This window comes from Syngnathus scovelli, chromosome 16 (assembly GCF_024217435.2).
Source record: "Syngnathus scovelli strain Florida chromosome 16, RoL_Ssco_1.2, whole genome shotgun sequence".
In the NCBI taxonomy this organism is placed as follows: Eukaryota; Metazoa; Chordata; class Actinopteri; order Syngnathiformes; family Syngnathidae; genus Syngnathus; species Syngnathus scovelli.
The window spans coordinates 13450669-13469803 of record NC_090862.1 but is presented as its reverse complement, the minus strand read 5'-3'; the positions used below and the strand labels follow the sequence as shown (position 1 = coordinate 13469803).

The 19135-nt window shown below is 49.9% G+C and overlaps 7 non-coding genes and 2 pseudogenes across 7 annotated transcripts; all 9 read right to left on the bottom strand.

Moving 5' to 3' along the window:
* Nucleotides 1–800: 800 nt before the first annotated feature.
* LOC125984292 (5S ribosomal RNA) lies at nucleotides 801–919 on the bottom strand. Its single transcript, XR_007486915.1, has one exon. It is a non-coding gene; the product is annotated as a 5S ribosomal RNA (ribosomal RNA).
* Nucleotides 920–1762: 843 nt separating this feature from the next.
* LOC125984313 (5S ribosomal RNA) lies at nucleotides 1763–1881 on the bottom strand (annotated as a pseudogene).
* An 871-nt stretch (nucleotides 1882–2752) lies between these two features.
* LOC125984284 (5S ribosomal RNA) lies at nucleotides 2753–2871 on the bottom strand. Its single transcript, XR_007486908.1, has one exon. It is a non-coding gene; the product is annotated as a 5S ribosomal RNA (ribosomal RNA).
* A 2769-nt stretch (nucleotides 2872–5640) lies between these two features.
* LOC125984291 (5S ribosomal RNA) lies at nucleotides 5641–5759 on the bottom strand. The gene has a single exon (XR_007486914.1). It is a non-coding gene; the product is annotated as a 5S ribosomal RNA (ribosomal RNA).
* An 843-nt stretch (nucleotides 5760–6602) lies between these two features.
* LOC125984307 (5S ribosomal RNA) lies at nucleotides 6603–6721 on the bottom strand (annotated as a pseudogene).
* Nucleotides 6722–7594: 873 nt separating this feature from the next.
* On the bottom strand, nucleotides 7595–7713 carry LOC125984245 (5S ribosomal RNA). The gene has a single exon (XR_007486878.1). It is a non-coding gene; the product is annotated as a 5S ribosomal RNA (ribosomal RNA).
* Nucleotides 7714–10764: 3051 nt separating this feature from the next.
* Nucleotides 10765–10883, bottom strand: LOC125984279 (5S ribosomal RNA). The gene has a single exon (XR_007486903.1). It is a non-coding gene; the product is annotated as a 5S ribosomal RNA (ribosomal RNA).
* Nucleotides 10884–12111: 1228 nt separating this feature from the next.
* LOC125984286 (5S ribosomal RNA) lies at nucleotides 12112–12230 on the bottom strand. The gene has a single exon (XR_007486909.1). It is a non-coding gene; the product is annotated as a 5S ribosomal RNA (ribosomal RNA).
* Nucleotides 12231–12861: 631 nt separating this feature from the next.
* LOC125984296 (5S ribosomal RNA) lies at nucleotides 12862–12980 on the bottom strand. The gene has a single exon (XR_007486919.1). It is a non-coding gene; the product is annotated as a 5S ribosomal RNA (ribosomal RNA).
* Nucleotides 12981–19135: the final 6155 nt, after the last annotated feature.

Genomic DNA, 19135 nt, shown 5'->3' with positions numbered 1-19135 from the left:
CCCCCGCCGAGCGGATCGGCTGTTTATAAGCACCGCGGAGGTGGTCGCGGCGCCTCATTCGACTTCCAGCGGGCCGCGCACTCGCGCACGCCGCCCGGTTCAAATTTTCTAAGTGCAACGCACAATGAGATGCATGAGAAACGGCCTTGGTTACCATCACATTTGAAGCGATGAATACGAAGTTAAATTTTATGACTCGGTGTATAAGTCGAGGTCGATTTTTTTCGGTCGATTTTGGATCGAAAAAGGTCGACCAATACACCGGCAAATACGGTATATATACTTATTATAAATGTAGTATTTATTTATATTGATTTATTGTTTATTTATATATATAAAGGCAGGTCCGCAAAAATATTTCTGACGCGTAGCCGGTCCGTGGCGCAAGAAAGGTTGGGGACCACTAGTCTAAAAGAATCTGGCCGTAACTGGAATAGGGTTCTACGCGAATGCCCAACGGAAAAGTGAAGTGCACAAAACCTGCATTTGGCTGTATCAAAATAAATGTCATGAAAAAGGTAAAAACACTACATGGAAGCGCAATGTGTTGTGCTGGGTTCTTTTACAAGTAAAGACTGCTGCTTTGAGTTCACAGGGAGCCATGCTCTTTATTCACTGTACATAGAGGTTTTGAACTCGTGTTGTAGTTTCAGTGTCGGAGTTCAAACTAGGCTTGCAGTTTCCGAATGCCATTCGTGATGGGTGTTGTAAAAAGGTCTTGGCTTAAACGATTGAAGTGCACATAAGAAAAAAAAAAAAAAAAAAAAAAAGAGCTTGAAGTGCACATAAGAAAAAGAAAAAGCTTACAGCACCTGGTATTCCCAGGCAGTCTCCCATCCAAGTACTAACCAGGCCCGACCCTGCTTAGCTTCCGAGATAAGACGAGATCAGGCGTTCTCAGGGTAGTATGGCCGTAAGCCGTGAGGTGACCCAACATTTTGCATTTTATAGACACAATCGCCCCTGAAACTAGCGAGCAAGCCAATGAAGCCTTCAAAACTGCTTCGGCACATGGAGACCAAGCATCCTGCATTAAAAGACAAACCTTAACCACTTCGGGTTTCATTGTCTCCGATTACGCCTGGATGGGACCGGCTCGTTTCTGAGAAACAAGCTCGGTGCTCCCAATAATTCAACGTAATGGTGACTTTTATTTTTATGTGGTTTATATTTGTTTTTATGCCAGTCGTATCATTTTATTTAATCCTATTTATATATATTTATTATAAATGTAGTATTTATTTATATAGATTTATTGTTTATTTATATATATAAAGGCAGGTCCGCAAAAATATTTCTGACGCGTAGCCGGTCCGTGGCGCAAGAAAGTTTGGGGACCACTAGTCTAAAAGAATCTGGCCGTAACTGGAATAGGGTTCTACGCGAATGCCCAACGGAAAAGTGAAGTGCACAAAACCTGCATTTGGCTGTATCAAAATAAATGTCATGAAAAAGGTAAAAACACTACATGGAAGCGCAATGTGTTGTGCTGGGTTCTTTTACAAGTAAAGACTGCTGCTTTGAGTTCACAGGGAGCCATGCTCTTTATTCACTGTACATAGTCTGTCCTCTAGCGGTAAAAACGTGAACTGCAATGCTATGGCTGTCGCCACACAATGTAGGTTTTAAACTCGTGTTGTAGTTTCAGTGTCGGAGTTCAAACTAGGCTTGCAGTTTCCGAATGCCATTCGTGATGGGTGCTGTAAAAAGTTCTTGGCTTAAACGATTGAAGTGCACATAAGAAAAAAAAAAAAAAAAAAAAAGCTTACGGTAAGTGGTATTCCCAGGCGGTCTCCCATCCAAGTACTAACCAGGCCCGACCCTGCTTAGCCTCCGAGGTCGGACGAGAGCGGGCGCTCTCAGGGTAGTATTGCCGTAAGCCGTGAGACCGCTCAGAATTTTTCATTTTATAGACACAATCGCCCCTGAAACCATGCCAAGCAGCGGCGGGACTTGATGGCTGTGGTAAAAGTTTCCTTTCACAATTGACGTGGGAAAAAAAAAAAAAAAAAGGCTTTCAGCACCTGGTATTCCCGGACGGTCACCCTTCCCTTTTGTTTTTTTTTTGTTTTTTTTACAACCAGGGCCGAAACAGGCTTTCTTCCAAGGCTTTTGGTGTTTTCTGGAAACATGGCTATCATGAAAAGTTATTGACAGCTTTTTATGCGGTAGCACGAATTTGCCGTTGCGACCTGCATTTTGCTGAATCAAAATAAATGCCTTGAAAAGTTTAAAAACACTTCATGGAAGTCACTTCACTGGTTTCTTTTATATCAAACAAATTGTTTTAGGTTATTCACCTGACATGTTTCGGCGGTTTCTTCCGCCTTCATCAGAGTGTCACAGATGTGATGGTGACGCGTCTTTATCAGCTGATGGATCAACATGTCAGGTGAATAACCTAAAACAATTTGTTTGATATAAAAGAAACCAGTGAAGTGATTAAATAAGGAAAAACAAAATGAACTTAGTACAATTACTTCATGGAAGTGTTGTGTTGGGTTCTTTTACAAGTCAAGCCTGCTGCTTTGAGTTCACAGGGAGCCATGCTCACTGTACATAGTCTGCTCTCTAGCGGTAAAAAATTTAACTACAATGCTGTGGATGTCACCACATAATACAGCTTTCAAACTCGTGTTATAGTTTCAATGTCGGAGTTTAAATTAGGCTTGCTGTTTCCGGATGCCATTCGTGATGGGTGTTGTAAAAAATAGCTTCTTAAACGATTGAAGTGCACATAAGAAAAAGAAAAAGCTTACAGCACCTGGTATTCCCAGGCGGTCTCCCATCCAAGTACTAACCAGGCCCGACCCTGCTTAGCTTCCGAGATCGGACGAGATCGGGCGTTCTCAGGGTAGTATGGCCGTAAGCCGTGAGGTGACCCAACATTTTGCATTTTATAGACACAATCGCCCCTGAAACGCGAGCGAGCCAATGAAGCCTTCAAAACTGCTTCGGCACATGGAGACCAAGCATCCTGCATTAAAAGACAAACCTTAACCACTTCGGGTTTCATTGTCTCCGATTACGCCTGGATGGGACCGGCTCGTTTCTGAGAAACAAGCTCGGTGCTCCCAATAATTCAACGTAATGGTGACTTTTATTTTTATGTGGTTTATATTTGTTTTTATGCCAGTCGTATCATTTTATTTAATCGTATTTACCGTATTTGCCGGTGTACAGGTCGACTCGGTGTATAAGTCGACCCCCTAAAATTCGACGGAAATTTACGATTTTATGATATATCCTTTGTATAAGTCGAGCTCAATTGTTGCATTATATTAAACTTCAAAATTCAATATGCGAAATTTATTGACGAAATGTGTTCAAATTCTGGGAGGCCGTGCGCATGCTGCTGTTTATAAGCACCGCGGAGGAGATCGCGGCCGGCGAGCTCGCGCACGCCGCCCGGCACCAACGGGAGGCCGGAAATAGCTCCAAGCCGAGCGGATCGGCACTTTATAAGCACCGCGGAGGAGATCGCGGCGCCTCATTGGACTTCCAGCGGCCGGCGAGCTCGCGCACCCGCCCGGCACATCCGGGAGGCCGTGCGCACGAGCCAAGTGGCCGAAAATAGCCCCCGCCGAGCGGATCGGCTGTTTATAAGCACCGCGGAGGTGGTCGCGGCGCCTCATTCGACTTCCAGCGGCCGGCGAGCTCGCGCACCCGCCCGGCACATCCGGGAGGCCGTGCGCACGAGCCAAGTGGCCGAAAATAGCCCCCGCCGAGCGGATCGGCTGTTTATAAGCACCGCGGAGGTGGTCGGGCGCCTCATTCGACTTCCAGCGGCCGGCGAGCTCGCGCACCCGCCCGGCACATCCGGGAGGCCGTGCGCACGAGCCAAGTGGCCGAAAATAGCCCCTGCCGAGCGGATCGGCTGTTTATAAGCACCGCGGAGGTGGTCGCGGCGCCTCATTCGACTTCCAGCGGCCGGCGAGCTCGCGCACCCGCCCGGCACATCCGGGAGGCCGTGCGCACGAGCCAAGTGGCCGAAAATAGCCCCCGCCGAGCGGATCGGTTGTTTATAAGCACCGCGGAGGTAGTCGCGGCGCCTCATTCGACTTCCAGCGGCCGGCGAGCTCGCGCACCCGCCCGGCACATCCGAGAGGCCGTGCGCACGAGCCAAGTGGCCGAAAATAGCCCCCGCCGAGCGGATCGGCTGTTTATAAGCACCGCGGAGGTGGTCGCGGCGCCTCATTCGACTTCCAACGGCCGGCGAGCTCGCGCACCCGCCCGGCACATCCGGGAGGCCGTGCGCACGAGCCAAGTGGCCGAAAATAGCCCCCGCCGAGCGGATCGGCTGTTTATAAGCACCGCGGAGGTGGTCGCGGCGCCTCATTCGACTTCCAGCGGCCGGCGAGCTCGCGCAACCGCCCGGCACATCCGGGAGGCCGTGCGCACGAGCCAAGTGGCCGAAAATAGCCCCCGCCGAGCGGATCGGCTGTTTATAAGCACCGCGGAGGTGGTCGCGGCGCCTCATTCGACTTCCAGCGGCCGGCGAGCTCGCGCACCCGCCCGGCACATCCGGGAGGCCGTGCGCACGAGTCAAGTGGCCGAAAATAGCCCCCGCCGAGCGGATCGGCTGTTTATAAGCACCGCGGAGGTGGTCGCGGCGCCTCATTCGACTTCCAGCGGCCGGCGAGCTCGCGCACCCGCCCGGCACATCCGGGAGGCCGTGCGCACGAGCCAAGTGGCCGAAAATAGCCCCCGCCGAGCGGATCGGCTGTTTATAAGCACCGCGGAGGTGGTCGCGGCGCCTCATTCGACTTCCGGCGGGCGGCGAGCTCGCGCACCCGCCCGGCACATCCGGGAGGCCGTGCGCACGAGCCAAGTGGCCGAAAATAGCCCCCGCCGAGCGGATCGGCTGTTTATAAGCACCGCGGAGGTGGTCGCGGCGCCTCATTCGACTTCCAGCGGGCCGCGCACTCGCGCACGCCGCCCGGTTCAAATTTTCTAAGTGCAACGCACAATGAGATGCATGAGAAACGGCCTTGGTTACCATCACATTTGAAGCGATGAATACGAAGTTAAATTTTATGACTCGGTGTATAAGTCGAGGTCGATTTTTTTCGGTCGATTTTGGATCGAAAAAGGTCGACCAATACACCGGCAAATACGGTATATATACTTATTATAAATGTAGTATTTATTTATATTGATTTATTGTTTATTTATATATATAAAGGCAGGTCCGCAAAAATATTTCTGACGCGTAGCCGGTCCGTGGCGCAAGAAAGGTTGGGGACCACTAGTCTAAAAGAATCTGGCCGTAACTGGAATAGGGTTCTACGCGAATGCCCAACGGAAAAGTGAAGTGCAGAAAACCTGCATTTGGCTGTATCAAAATAAATGTCATGAAAAAGGTAAAAACACTACATGGAAGCGCAATGTGTTGTGCTGGGTTCTTTTACAAGTAAAGACTGCTGCTTTGAGTTCACAGGGAGCCATGCTCTTTATTCACTGTACATAGAGGTTTTGAACTCGTGTTGTAGTTTCAGTGTCGGAGTTCAAACTAGGCTTGCAGTTTCCGAATGCCATTCGTGATGGGTGTTGTAAAAAGGTCTTGGCTTAAACGATTGAAGTGCACATAAGAAAAAAAAAAAAAAAAAAGAGCTTGAAGTGCACATAAGAAAAAGAAAAAGCTTACAGCACCTGGTATTCCCAGGCAGTCTCCCATCCAAGTACTAACCAGGCCCGACCCTGCTTAGCTTCCGAGATAAGACGAGATCAGGCGTTCTCAGGGTAGTATGGCCGTAAGCCGTGAGGTGACCCAACATTTTGCATTTTATAGACACAATCGCCCCTGAAACTAGCGAGCAAGCCAATGAAGCCTTCAAAACTGCTTCGGCACATGGAGACCAAGCATCCTGCATTAAAAGACAAACCTTAACCACTTCGGGTTTCATTGTCTCCGATTACGCCTGGATGGGACCGGCTCGTTTCTGAGAAACAAGCTCGGTGCTCCCAATAATTCAACGTAATGGTGACTTTTATTTTTATGTGGTTTATATTTGTTTTTATGCCAGTCGTATCATTTTATTTAATCCTATTTATATATATTTATTATAAATGTAGTATTTATTTATATAGATTTATTGTTTATTTATATATATAAAGGCAGGTCCGCAAAAATATTTCTGACGCGTAGCCGGTCCGTGGCGCAAGAAAGTTTGGGGACCACTAGTCTAAAAGAATCTGGCCGTAACTGGAATAGGGTTCTACGCGAATGCCCAACGGAAAAGTGAAGTGCAGAAAACCTGCATTTGGCTGTATCAAAATAAATGTCATGAAAAAGGTAAAAACACTACATGGAAGCGCAATGTGTTGTGCTGGGTTCTTTTACAAGTAAAGACTGCTGCTTTGAGTTCACAGGGAGCCATGCTCTTTATTCACTGTACATAGTCTGTCCTCTAGCGGTAAAAACGTGAACTGCAATGCTATGGCTGTCGCCACACAATGTAGGTTTTAAACTCGTGTTGTAGTTTCAGTGTCGGAGTTCAAACTAGGCTTGCAGTTTCCGAATGCCATTCGTGATGGGTGCTGTAAAAAGTTCTTGGCTTAAACGATTGAAGTGCACATAAGAAAAAAAAAAAAAAAAAAAAAGCTTACGGTAACTGGTATTCCCAGGCGGTCTCCCATCCAAGTACTAACCAGGCCCGACCCTGCTTAGCCTCCGAGGTCGGACGAGAGCGGGCGCTCTCAGGGTAGTATTGCCGTAAGCCGTGAAACCGCTCAGAATTTTTCATTTTATAGACACAATCGCCCCTGAAACCATGCCAAGCAGCGGCGGGACTTGATGGCTGTGGTAAAAGTTTCCTTTCACAATTGACGTGGGAAAAAAAAAAAAAAAAAGGCTTTCAGCACCTGGTATTCCCGGACGGTCACCCTTCCCTTTTGTTTTGTTTTTTTGTTTTTTTTACAACCAGGGCCGAAACAGGCTTTCTTCCAAGGCTTTTGGTGTTTTCTAGAAACATGGCTATCATGAAAAGTTATTGACAGCTTTTTATGCGGTAGCACGAATTTGCCGTTGCGACCTGCATTTTGCTGAATCAAAATAAATGCCTTGAAAAGTTTAAAAACACTTCATGGAAGTCACTTCACTGGTTTCTTTTATATCAAACAAATTGTTTTAGGTTATTCACCTGACATGTTTCGGCGGTTTCTTCCGCCTTCATCAGAGTGTCACAGATGTGATGGTGACGCGTCTTTATCAGCTGATGGATCAACATGTCAGGTGAATAACCTAAAACAATTTGTTTGATATAAAAGAAACCAGTGAAGTGATTAAATAAGGAAAAACAAAATGAACTTAGTACAATTACTTCATGGAAGTGTTGTGTTGGGTTCTTTTACAAGTCAAGCCTGCTGCTTTGAGTTCACAGGGAGCCATGCTCACTGTACATAGTCTGCTCTCTAGCGGTAAAAAATTTAACTACAATGCTGTGGATGTCACCACATAATATAGCTTTCAAACTCGTGTTATAGTTTCAATGTCGGAGTTTAAATTAGGCTTGCTGTTTCCGGATGCCATTCGTGATGGGTTTTGTAAAAAATAGCTTCTTAAACGATTGAAGTGCACATAAGAAAAAGAAAAAGCTTACAGCACCTGGTATTCCCAGGCGGTCTCCCATCCAAGTACTAACCAGGCCCGACCCTGCTTAGCTTCCGAGATCGGACGAGATCGGGCGTTCTCAGGGTAGTATGGCCGTAAGCCGTGAGGTGACCCAACATTTTGCATTTTATAGACACAATCGCCCCTGAAACTAGCGAGCGAGCCAATGAAGCCTTCAAAACTGCTTCGGCACATGGAGACCAAGCATCCTGCAGTAAAAGACAAACCTTAACCACTTTGGGTTTCATTGTCTCCGATTACGCCTGGATGGGACCGGCTCGTTTCTGAGAAACAAGCTCGGTGCTCCCAATAATTCAACGTAATCGTGACTTTTATTTTTATGTGGTTTATATTTGTTTTTATGCCAGTCGTATCATTTTATTTAATCGTATTTACCGTATTTGCCGGTGTACAGGTCGACTCGGTGTATAAGTCGACCCCCTAAAATTCGACGGAAATTTACGATTTTATGATATATCCTTTGTATAAGTCGAGCTCAATTGTTGCATTATATTAAACTTCAAAATTCAATATGCGAAATTTATTGACGAAATGTGTTCAAATTCTGGGAGGCCGTGCGCATGCTGCTGTTTATAAGCACCGCGGAGGAGATCGCGGCCGGCGAGCTCGCGCACGCCGCCCGGCACCAACGGGAGGCCGGAAATAGCTCCAAGCCGAGCGGATCGGCACTTTATAAGCACCGCGGAGGAGATCGCGGCGCCTCATTGGACTTCCAGCCGCCGGCGAGCTCGCGCACCCGCCCGGCACATCCGGGAGGCCGTGCGCACGAGCCAAGTGGCCGAAAATAGCCCCCGCCGAGCGGATCGGCTGTTTATAAGCACCGCGGAGGTGGTCGCGGCGCCTCATTCGACTTCCAGCGGCCGGCGAGCTCGCGCACCCGCCCGGCACATCCGGGAGGCCGTGCGCACGAGCCAAGTGGCCGAAAATAGCCCCCGCCGAGCGGATCGGCTGTTTATAAGCACCGCGGAGGTGGTCGGGCGCCTCATTCGACTTCCAGCGGCCGGCGAGCTCGCGCACCCGCCCGGCACATCCGGGAGGCCGTGCGCACGAGCCAAGTGGCCGAAAATAGCCCCCGCCGAGCGGATCGGCTGTTTATAAGCACCGCGGAGGTGGTCGCGGCGCCTCATTCGACTTCCAGCGGCCGGCGAGCTCGCGCACCCGCCCGGCACATCCGGGAGGCCGTGCGCAAGAGCCAAGTGACCGAAAATAGCCCCCGCCGAGCGGATCGGCTGTTTATAAGCACCGCGGAGGTGGTCGCGGCGCCTCATTCGACTTCCAGCGGCCGGCGAGCTCGCGCACCCGCCCGGCACATCCGGGAGGCCGTGCGCACGAGCCAAGTGGCCGAAAATAGCCCCCGCCGAGCGGATCGGCTGTTTATAAGCACCGCGGAGGTGGTCGCGGCGCCTCATTCGACTTCCAGCGGCCGGCGAGCCCGCGCACCCGCCCGGCACATCCGGGAGGCCGTGCGCACGAGCCAAGTGGCCGAAAATAGCCCCCGCCGAGCGGATCGGCTGTTTATAAGCACCGCGGAGGTGGTCGCGGTGCCTCATTCGACTTCCAGCGGCCGGCGAGCTCGCGCACCCGCCCGGCACATCCGGGAGGCCGTGCGCACGAGCCAAGTGGCCGAAAATAGCCCCCGCCGAGCGGATCGGCTGTTTATAAGCACCGCGGAGGTGGTCGCGGCGCCTCATTCGACTTCCAGCGGCCGGCGAGCTCGCGCACCCGCCCGGCACATCCGGGAGGCCGTGCGCACGAGCCAAGTGGCCGAAAATAGCCCCCGCCGAGCGGATCGGCTGTTTATAAGCACCGCGGAGGTGGTCGCGGCGCCTCATTCGACTTCCAGCGGCCGGCGAGCTCGCGCACCCGCCCGGCACATCCGGGAGGCCGTGCGCACGAGCCAAGTGGCCGAAAATAGCCCCCGCCGAGCGGATCGGCTGTTTATAAGCACCGCGGAGGTGGTCGCGGCGCCTCATTCGACTTACAGCGGTCGGCGAGCTCGCGCACCCGCCCGGCACATCCGGGAGGCCGTGCGCACGAGCCAAGTGGCCGAAAATAGCCCCCGCCGAGCGGATCGGCTGTTTATAAGCACCGCGGAGGTGGTCGCGGCGCCTCATTCGACTTCCAGCGGCCGGCGAGCTCGCGCACCCGCCCGGCACATCCGGGAGGCCGTGCGCACGAGCCAAGTGGCCGAAAATAGCCCCCGCCGAGCGGATCGGCTGTTTATAAGCACCGCGGAGGTGGTCGCGGCGCCTCATTCGACTTCCAGCGGCCGGCGAGCTCGCGCACCCGCCCGGCACATCCGGGAGGCCGTGCGCACGAGCCAAGTGGCCGAAAATAGCCCCCGCCGAGCGGATCGGCTGTTTATAAGCACCGCGGAGGTGGTCGCGGCGCCTCATTCGACTTCCAGCGGCCGGCGAGCTCGCGGCACGCCGCCCGGTTCAAATTTTCTAAGTGCAACGCACAATGAGATGCATGAGAAACGGCCTTGGTTACCATCACATTTGAAGCGATGAATACGAAGTTAAATTTTATGACTCGGTGTATAAGTCGAGGTCGATTTTTTTCGGTCGATTTTGGATCGAAAAAGGTCGACCAATACACCGGCAAATACGGTATATATACTTATTATAAATGTAGTATTTATTCATATAGATTTATTGTTTATTTATATATATAAAGGCAGGTCCGCAAAAATATTTCTGACGCGTAGCCGGTCCGTGGCGCAAGAAAGGTTGGGGACCACTAGTCTAAAAGAATCTGGCCGTAACTGGAATAGGGTTCTACGCGAATGCCCAACGGAAAAGTGAAGTGCACAAAACCTGCATTTGGCTGTATCAAAATAAATGTCATGAAAAAGGTAAAAACACTACATGGAAGCGCAATGTGTTGTGCTGGGTTCTTTTACAAGTAAAGACTGCTGCTTTGAGTTCACAGGGAGCCATGCTCTTTATTCACTGTACATAGAGGTTTTGAACTCGTGTTGTAGTTTCAGTGTCGGAGTTCAAACTAGGCTTGCAGTTTCCGAATGCCATTCGTGATGGGTGCTGTAAAAAGTTCTTGGCTTAAACGATTGAAGTGCACATAAGAAAAAAAAAAAAAAAGAGCTTGAAGTGCACATAAGAAAAAGAAAAAGCTTACAGCACCTGGTATTCCCAGGCAGTCTCCCATCCAAGTACTGACCAGGCCCGACCCTGCTTAGCTTCCGAGATCAGACGAGATCAGGCGTTCTCAGGGTAGTATGGCCGTAAGCCGTGAGGTGACCCAACATTTTGCATTTTATAGACACAATCGCCCCTGAAACTAGCGAGCAAGCCAATGAAGCCTTCAAAACTGCTTCGGCACATGGAGACCAAGCATCCTGCATTAAAAGACAAACCTTAACCACTTTGGGTTTCATTGTCTCCGATCACGCCTGGATGGGACCGGCTCGTTTCTGAGAAACAAGCTCGGTGCTCCAAATAATTCAACGTAATGGTGACTTTTATTTTTATGTGGTTTATATTTGTTTTTATGCCAGTCGTATCATTTTATTTAATCCTATTTATATATATTTATTATAAATGTAGTATTTATTTATATAGATATATCCATCCATCCATCCATCCATCCATTTTCTGAACCGCTTAGTCCCCACGGGGGTCGCGGGCGTGCTGGAGCCTATCCCAGCCGTCATCGGGCAGTAGGCGGGGGACACCCTGAACTGGTTGCCAGCCAATCGCAGGGCACACAGAGACAGACAACCAATCGCACTCACACTCACACCTAGGGACAATTTGGAGTCTTCAATCGGCCTACCAAGCATGTTTTTGGAATGTGGGAGGAAACCGGAGTGCCCGGAGAAAACCCACGCGGGCCCGGGGAGAACATGCAAACTCCACACAGGGAGGGCCGGAGGTGGAATCGAACCCGCACCCTCCTAACTGTGAGGCGGACGTGCTACCCAGTGCGCCACCGAGCCGCCTATATAGATTTATTGTTTATTTATATATATAAAGGCAGGTCCGCAAAAATATTTCTGACGCGTAGCCGGTCCGTGGCGCAAGAAAGTTTGGGGACCACTAGTCTAAAAGAATCTGGCCGTAACTGGAATAGGGTTCTACGCGAATGCCCAACGGAAAAGTGAAGTGCACAAAACCTGCATTTGGCTGTATCAAAATAAATGTCATGAAAAAGGTAAAAACACTACATGGAAGCACAATGTGTTGTGCTGGGATCTTTTACAAGTAAAGACTGCTGCTTTGAGTTCACAGGGAGCCATGATCTTTATTCACTGTACATAGTCTGTCCTCTAGCGGTAAAAACGTGAACTGCAATGCTATGGCTGTCGCCACACAATGTAGGTTTTAAACTCGTGTTGTAGTTTCAGTGTCGGAGTTCAAACTAGGCTTGCAGTTTCCGAATGCCATTCTTGACGGGTGCTGTAAAAAGTTCTTGGCTTAAACGATTGAAGTGCACATAAGAAAAAAAAAAAAAAAAAAAGCTTACGGTAACTGGTATTCCCAGGCGGTCTCCCATCCAAGTACTAACCAGGCCCGACCCTGCTTAGCCTCCGAGATCGGACGAGATCGGGCGCTCTCAGGGTAGTATGGCCGTAAGCCGTGAGACCGCTCAGAATTTTTCATTTTATAGACACAATCGCCCCTGAAACCATGCCAAGCAGCGGCGGGACTTGATGGCTGTGGTAAAAGTTTCCTTTCACAATTGACGTGGGAAAAAAAAAAAAAAAAAAGGCTTTCAGCACCTGGTATTCCCGGACGGTCACCCTTCCCTTTTGTTTTTTTTTGTTTTTTTTACAACCAGGGCCGAAACAGTCTTTCTTCCAAGGCTTTTGGTGTTTTCTGGAAACATGGCTATCATGAAAAGTTATTGACAGCTTTTTATGCGGTAGCACGAATTTGCCGTTGCGACCTGCATTTTGCTGAATCAAAATAAATGCCTTGAAAAGTTTAAAAACACTTCATGGAAGTGTTGTGTTGGGTTCTTTTACAAGTCAAGCCTGCTGCTTTGAGTTCACAGGGAGCCATGCTCACTGTACATAGTCTGCTCTCTAGCGGTAAAAAATTTAACTACAATGCTGTGGATGTCACCACATAATATAGCTTTCAAACTCGTGTTATAGTTTCAATGTCGGAGTTTAAATTAGGCTTGCTGTTTCCGGATGCCATTCGTGATGGGTGTTGTAAAAAATAGCTTCTTAAACGATTGAAGTGCACATAAGAAAAAGAAAAAGCTTACAGCACCTGGTACTCCCAGGCGGTCTCCCATCCAAGTACTAACCAGGCCCGACCCTGCTTAGCTTCCGAGATCGGACGAGATCGGGCGTTCTCAGGGTAGTATGGCCGTAAGCCGTGAGGTGACCCAACATTTTGCATTTTATAGACACAATCGCCCCTGAAACTAGCGAGCGAGCCAATGAAGCCTTCAAAACTGCTTCGGCACATGGAGACCAAGCATCCTGCATTAAAAGACAAACCTTAACCACTTCGGGTTTCATTGTCTCCGATTACGCCTGGATGGGACCGGCTCGTTTCTGAGAAACAACAAGGAGAAGAACACCCATGTTCGGATGCTGTTCCTGGACTTCAGCTCAGCACTGAACAACACCATGCCGCACTGAACAACACCATGCCGCACTGAACAACACCATGCCGCACTGAACAACACCATGCCGCACTGAACAACACCATGCCGCACTGAACAACACCATGCCGCACTGAACAGCACCATGCCGCACTGAACAGCACCATGCCGCACTGAACAGCACCATGCCGCACTGAACAGCACCATGCCGCACTGAACAACACCATGCCGCACTGAACAACACCATGCCGCACTGAACAACACCATGCCCCACTGAACAACATTACGCCGCACTGAACAACACCATGCCGCACTTAACAACACCATGCCGCACTGAACAACACCATGCCGCACTGAACAACACCATTCCGCACTGAACAACACCATGCTGCACTGAACAACACGACGCCGCACTGAACAACACGACGCCGCACTGAACAACACCATGCCGCACTGAACAACACCCTGCCGCACTGAACAACACCATGCCGCACTGAACAACACCATGCCGCACTGAACAACACCATGCCGCACTGAACAACACCATGCCGCACTGAACAACACCATCCCGCACTAAACAACACCATGCCGCACTGAACAACATTATGCCGCACTGAACAACATTATGCCGCACTGAACAACATTATGCCGCACTGAACAACATCATGTCGCACTGAACAACACCATGCCGCACTGAACAACACCATGCCGCACTGAACAACACCATCCCGCACTGAACAACACCATGCCGCACTGAACTACACCATGCCGCACTGAACAACACCATGCCGCACTGAACTACACCATGCCGCACTGAACAACACCATGCCGCACTGAACAACACCATGCCGCACTGAACAACACCATGCCGCACTGAACAACACCATGCCGCACTGAACAACACCATGCCGCACTGAACAACACCATGCCGCACTGAACAACACCATCCCGCACTGAACAACACCATCCCGCACTGAACAACACCATGCCGCACTGAACAACATTATGCCCCACTGAACAACAATATACCGCACTGAACAACATTATGCCGCACTGAACAACATTATGCCGCACTGAACAACACCATGCCGCACTGAACAACATTATGCCGCACTGAACAACATTATGCCGCACTGAACACCATGCCGCACTGAACAACACCATGCCGCACTGAACAACACCATGCCGCACTGAACAACACCATGCCGCACTGAACAACACCATGCCGCACTGAACAACACCATGCCGCACTGAACAACACCATGCCGCACTGAACAACACCATGCCGCACTGAACAACACCATCCCGCACTGAACAACATTATGCCGCACTGAACAACATTATGCCGCACTGAACAACATTATGCCGCACTGAACAACATCATGTCGCACTGAACAACACCATGCCGCACTGAACAACACCATGCCCCACTGAACAACATTACGCCGCACTGAACAATATTATGCCGCACTGAACAACACCATGCCGCACTGAACAACACCATGCCGCACTGAACAACACCATGCCGCACTGAACAACACCATGCCGCACTGAACAACACCATCCCGCACTGAACAACACCATGCCGCACTGAACAACACCATGCCGCACTGAACAACACCATGCCGCACTTAACAACACCATGCCGCACTGAACAACACCATGCCGCACTGAACAACAACATGCCGCACTGAACAACAACATGCCGCACTGAACAACACGTCGCCGCACAGAACAACACGACGCCGCACAGAATAACGCAATACCGCACAGAACAACACCATGCCGCACAAACAGTTTTAGATAATATTACGTCGCAGTCATGCGACGCGGACATGACGTCAATAGGCGGAACTCATGGCAAAATTATAATCCGTGGGCGTGGCTTGCAACAGGAAGTAGGAAAGCGGCAATGCTGGCAAACAAGACACAGCGGTTAGTAACACGACGACTAACAAGACAAATATTTTTGTTTTCAGCTTGCAACTTGACCGTCTAGAGCGTACAAGGTAATTACAACTCATTGTTTTGAAAAATATGTTTTTTTGTTGGCCTGAAAAGCGAGGCAGTGTGGCATTTGGGAGGAACGTCGAACTCGGCGTCTGCTTCCAGCCACAGACGCCAAATTTCGACGATTATTTCGACTGGTCAACGTTTGTAAATTATTGCGTTGATTAAAAACTTTATTTAACTCTACTCTTAACTTTGCCGTTTCAGATATGCGGGTATTACACCGCGGAAATGACGTCAATAGGCTGAACTCTGGCCAAAATTCAAATCTGTGGGCGCAATGGCCTTGAGCGAGACAACGGATACAAACACGACGATTATCAACAGAAATATCTTTATTTTCTGCTTGCAAGTGGACCGTCTAGAGCGTACACGGTAAGTACAACTCATTGTGTTTTAAAAGATTTATGTTTGTGTAGTTTGCGTTGCGTTGTATCTGTGAATGTTGGTTGAGGCTAAATGTTAATGTTTAATTTCCTTCCTTTAGGTTCCACGGTGTTTGTTGGCTGTATGTTTTCCACTGCAAGAAGAGGCTCGTATCATTGACCAGCAGGAGCTACAATGGTGAGTACCCCTTTCGTCGTCCATTTATGTTAAACACTTCCTGTTTCATGTCTAACAGTACTCGATTTAACAAATAACCATAAATAAATACAGTGTGGGCAGTCAAGTTAACATATGTGATTATCCTGCCTAATATGTTTATCACAAATATGTCACTAATATGTTTATTTGTTTATCACAACACCTTTGGACCTTCAGCAATCGATTATTTCCCTTCATCTACATAGAGACAGAACGATGGTGTCTTAAACATCTCATTCATTTCACCAAATAACTTCACGCAGGTGGATAACGGCCGTCTCGGTCACGCTATGTTGCGTGATGCAGTTTTGAAGAACCAAATGCATTTATTCAATGAATAAGTCAAGCTAGATCTATGTTTATGATGTTGTACGTTACGGTACCGATTGAAGTTGAGTCCGAAGCCAGTGGAAAACAGCGCTGCGTTTGTGCTCTCCAGGTACAAATGTTGTGATCTCTGACTGACGACCGGGCGAGACTCGAGTAAGAGATGTCCAAACGAGCTCCGGCAGGGCGGGTCAAGGCGGAGCGAACGGACGCCTTTCAGGCCGCCAATGACGAGCTGAGAGCCAAACTGATGGACGTCCAGTTAGAACTTCAGCAGGAGAAGAACAAGGTGAAAACCTCAACAGACAGACACTGCCTTCCTCCCTGCCTGCTTCCCTGCCTGCCTCCCTGCCTGCCTCCCTGCCTGCCTGCCTCCCTGCTTGCCTCCCTCCCGCCCTCCCGCCCTCCCTCCCTCCCTCCCTCCCTCCCTCCCAGTTTCCCCGATGTAGATTTGACATGCGTGTGCCATGACTGTGTCAGCCTACGTCAACAAATGCACCGAGGACGTCAGCACCACTAAGAATATCATCACCCGGGGCAACCAACGACCCTGGATGACTGAGGAGGTACGTCAAACGCTACGAGCGCGGAACTCTGCCTTCAAGTCTGGCGACAAGGAGACACTGAGGACAGCGAGAGCCAACTTGAACCGTGCCATCAGGGTAGCGAAGCGAGACCACAGTCGAAAAATTCAGGATCGTTTCCACGACGCCAACAACACCAGGAGTATGTGGCAAGGCATACGGGCGATTACAGACTACAACTCACCCTCCCCCCCCGGTGGGTGAAGATGATGCTGACTTTCTAAATGGTCTAAATAACTTCTTTGGGAGGTTCGAGGCACTAAACGGCACTCCAGCAGTTAAAACTGTCCCCCATCAGGAAGAGGAGGTACTCTGCCTTGACTCCGCCGATGTGTTGAAGACCCTGAGGAGAGTCAACTCCCGTAAGGCCCCTGGCCCCGACAACATTCCTGGGCGTGTGTTCAGGGAATGTGCAAGTCAGCTGGCTGGGGTCATCACAGACATTTTTAACACCTCGCTGGGCCAAGCCACAGTGCCAGCGTGCTTTAAGATTGCCTCCATCATTCCGGTGCCGAAGAAACTCAAACTTGACTTAATGATTACCGGCCTGTTGCACTGACTCCGGTCATGATGAAGTGCTTCGAACGGCTGCTTAAAGATCACATCGTTTCCAGACTCCCCCCATTATTTGACCCGTTCCAGTTTGCCGACCGGCAAAACCGCTCCACTCAGGACGCCATCTCCTCCGTTCTTCACCTGAGCCTGGCTCACCTGGAGGAGAAGAACACCCATGTTCGGATGCTGTTCCTGGACTTCAGCTCAGCGTTTAACACCATCATCCCACAGCATCTAGTAGGAAAACTGGAACACCTGGGCTTCAACACCCCCCTTCGCAACTGGCTGCTAGACTTCCTCACCAACAGACCTCAGTCAGTCCGGGTCGGACAGAACACCTCTGATGTCATCACCCTCAGCACAGGCTCCCCTCAGGGCTGCGTCCTGAGCCCCCTGCTGTTCACCCTGATGACACACGACTGCGTCCCCAGGTTCACCACCAATCACATCGTGAAGTTCGCAGACGACACAACGGCGGTGGGGCTCATCAGAGACAACAACGACCTGGACTACAGAGAGGAGGTGGAGCAGCTGGTGGGCTGGTGCAGAGACAACAGCCTGATCCTGAATGTGGAGAAGATGAAGGAGATCATCGTCGACTTCAGGAAAAACCAGCCTCACCACGCTCCACTGATCATCAACAGCTCAGCTGTGGAGGTGGTCAGCAGCACCAAATTCCTGGGGGTCCACATCACAGAAGACCTCACCTGGACTATGAACACTACGGCACTGATCAAGAGGGCACAGAAGCGCTTGTACTTCCTGCGGAGGATGAGGAGAGCCCACCTGCCCCCACCCATCATGAGGACGTTCTACAGGAGCACCATAGAGAGCATTCTGACAAGCTGACTCTCTGTGTGGTGTGGAGGCTGCACCGCCTCCGATTGGAAGAACATGAGGAGAGTGGTGAGGACAGCAGAGAGGATCATAGGGGCTCCTCTTCCCTCCATTCAGGACATTTCATCTCAGCGCTGCATGTCCCGTGCCCGTAACATCAACAATGACCCATCACACCCCCACCATGGACTGTTCTCCCTGCTGCCCTCTGGGAAGAGGTTTCGCACAATCCGCTGCAGGTCCACCAGGTTCTGCAACAGCTTTTTCCCTGCTGTCATCAGACTGTTGAACATTAGAACTGTTGAGCTCTAAACTGAACTCTGCATCACACATTCACAGAACTGTACTTTATGACACTACGGACCTCTATCTTGCACTATCTCGCACTACCAACTTTACTGAACTTGTGTAAACCCTTTAAATAGAAGTTTAATACATGGTTTAGCATTCCTCTGCACACTCTTGAATACTGTTTTGCCTACTTGCACTATTGCATAATTAGCACTGCTGCACTTTATACTTATTTGTAATATATATATATATACAGTATATGTATATATATATATTTTCATAGGATATGTTACTTCTATTCAACTGCAATATCACTACTTTGTTGTAAGCCGTGTGCAACGAAATTTCGTTTTGTATGCACCATGTGCAGACAAGATGACAATAAAGTTTGTCTAAGTCATGTCAGGTCAGCTGTCTGGAGAGAGAGAGAAGTCAGGACCTGCGGGCGGAGCACCACCGTGCCACCGCCGCCATGACGGAACTCAAAAGCAAACTCCATGAGGAGAAGCAGAAAGAGTTAGCCGTTACCAGGGAGACATTACTGCGGCAGCATGAAATGGAGCTGATGAGAGTGATCAAAATCAAAGATGGAGAGATCCAGCGACTGAATGCCTTGGTCCTCAGCCTGAGGGACGGCTCCATGGACAAGGTGATCCGCTCAATCCGTGTCTGACTATCCGCACGCCACGTCGGGCTCCGATGCGGCCGCTACCGTATTGTGTAGCTTGTCCTC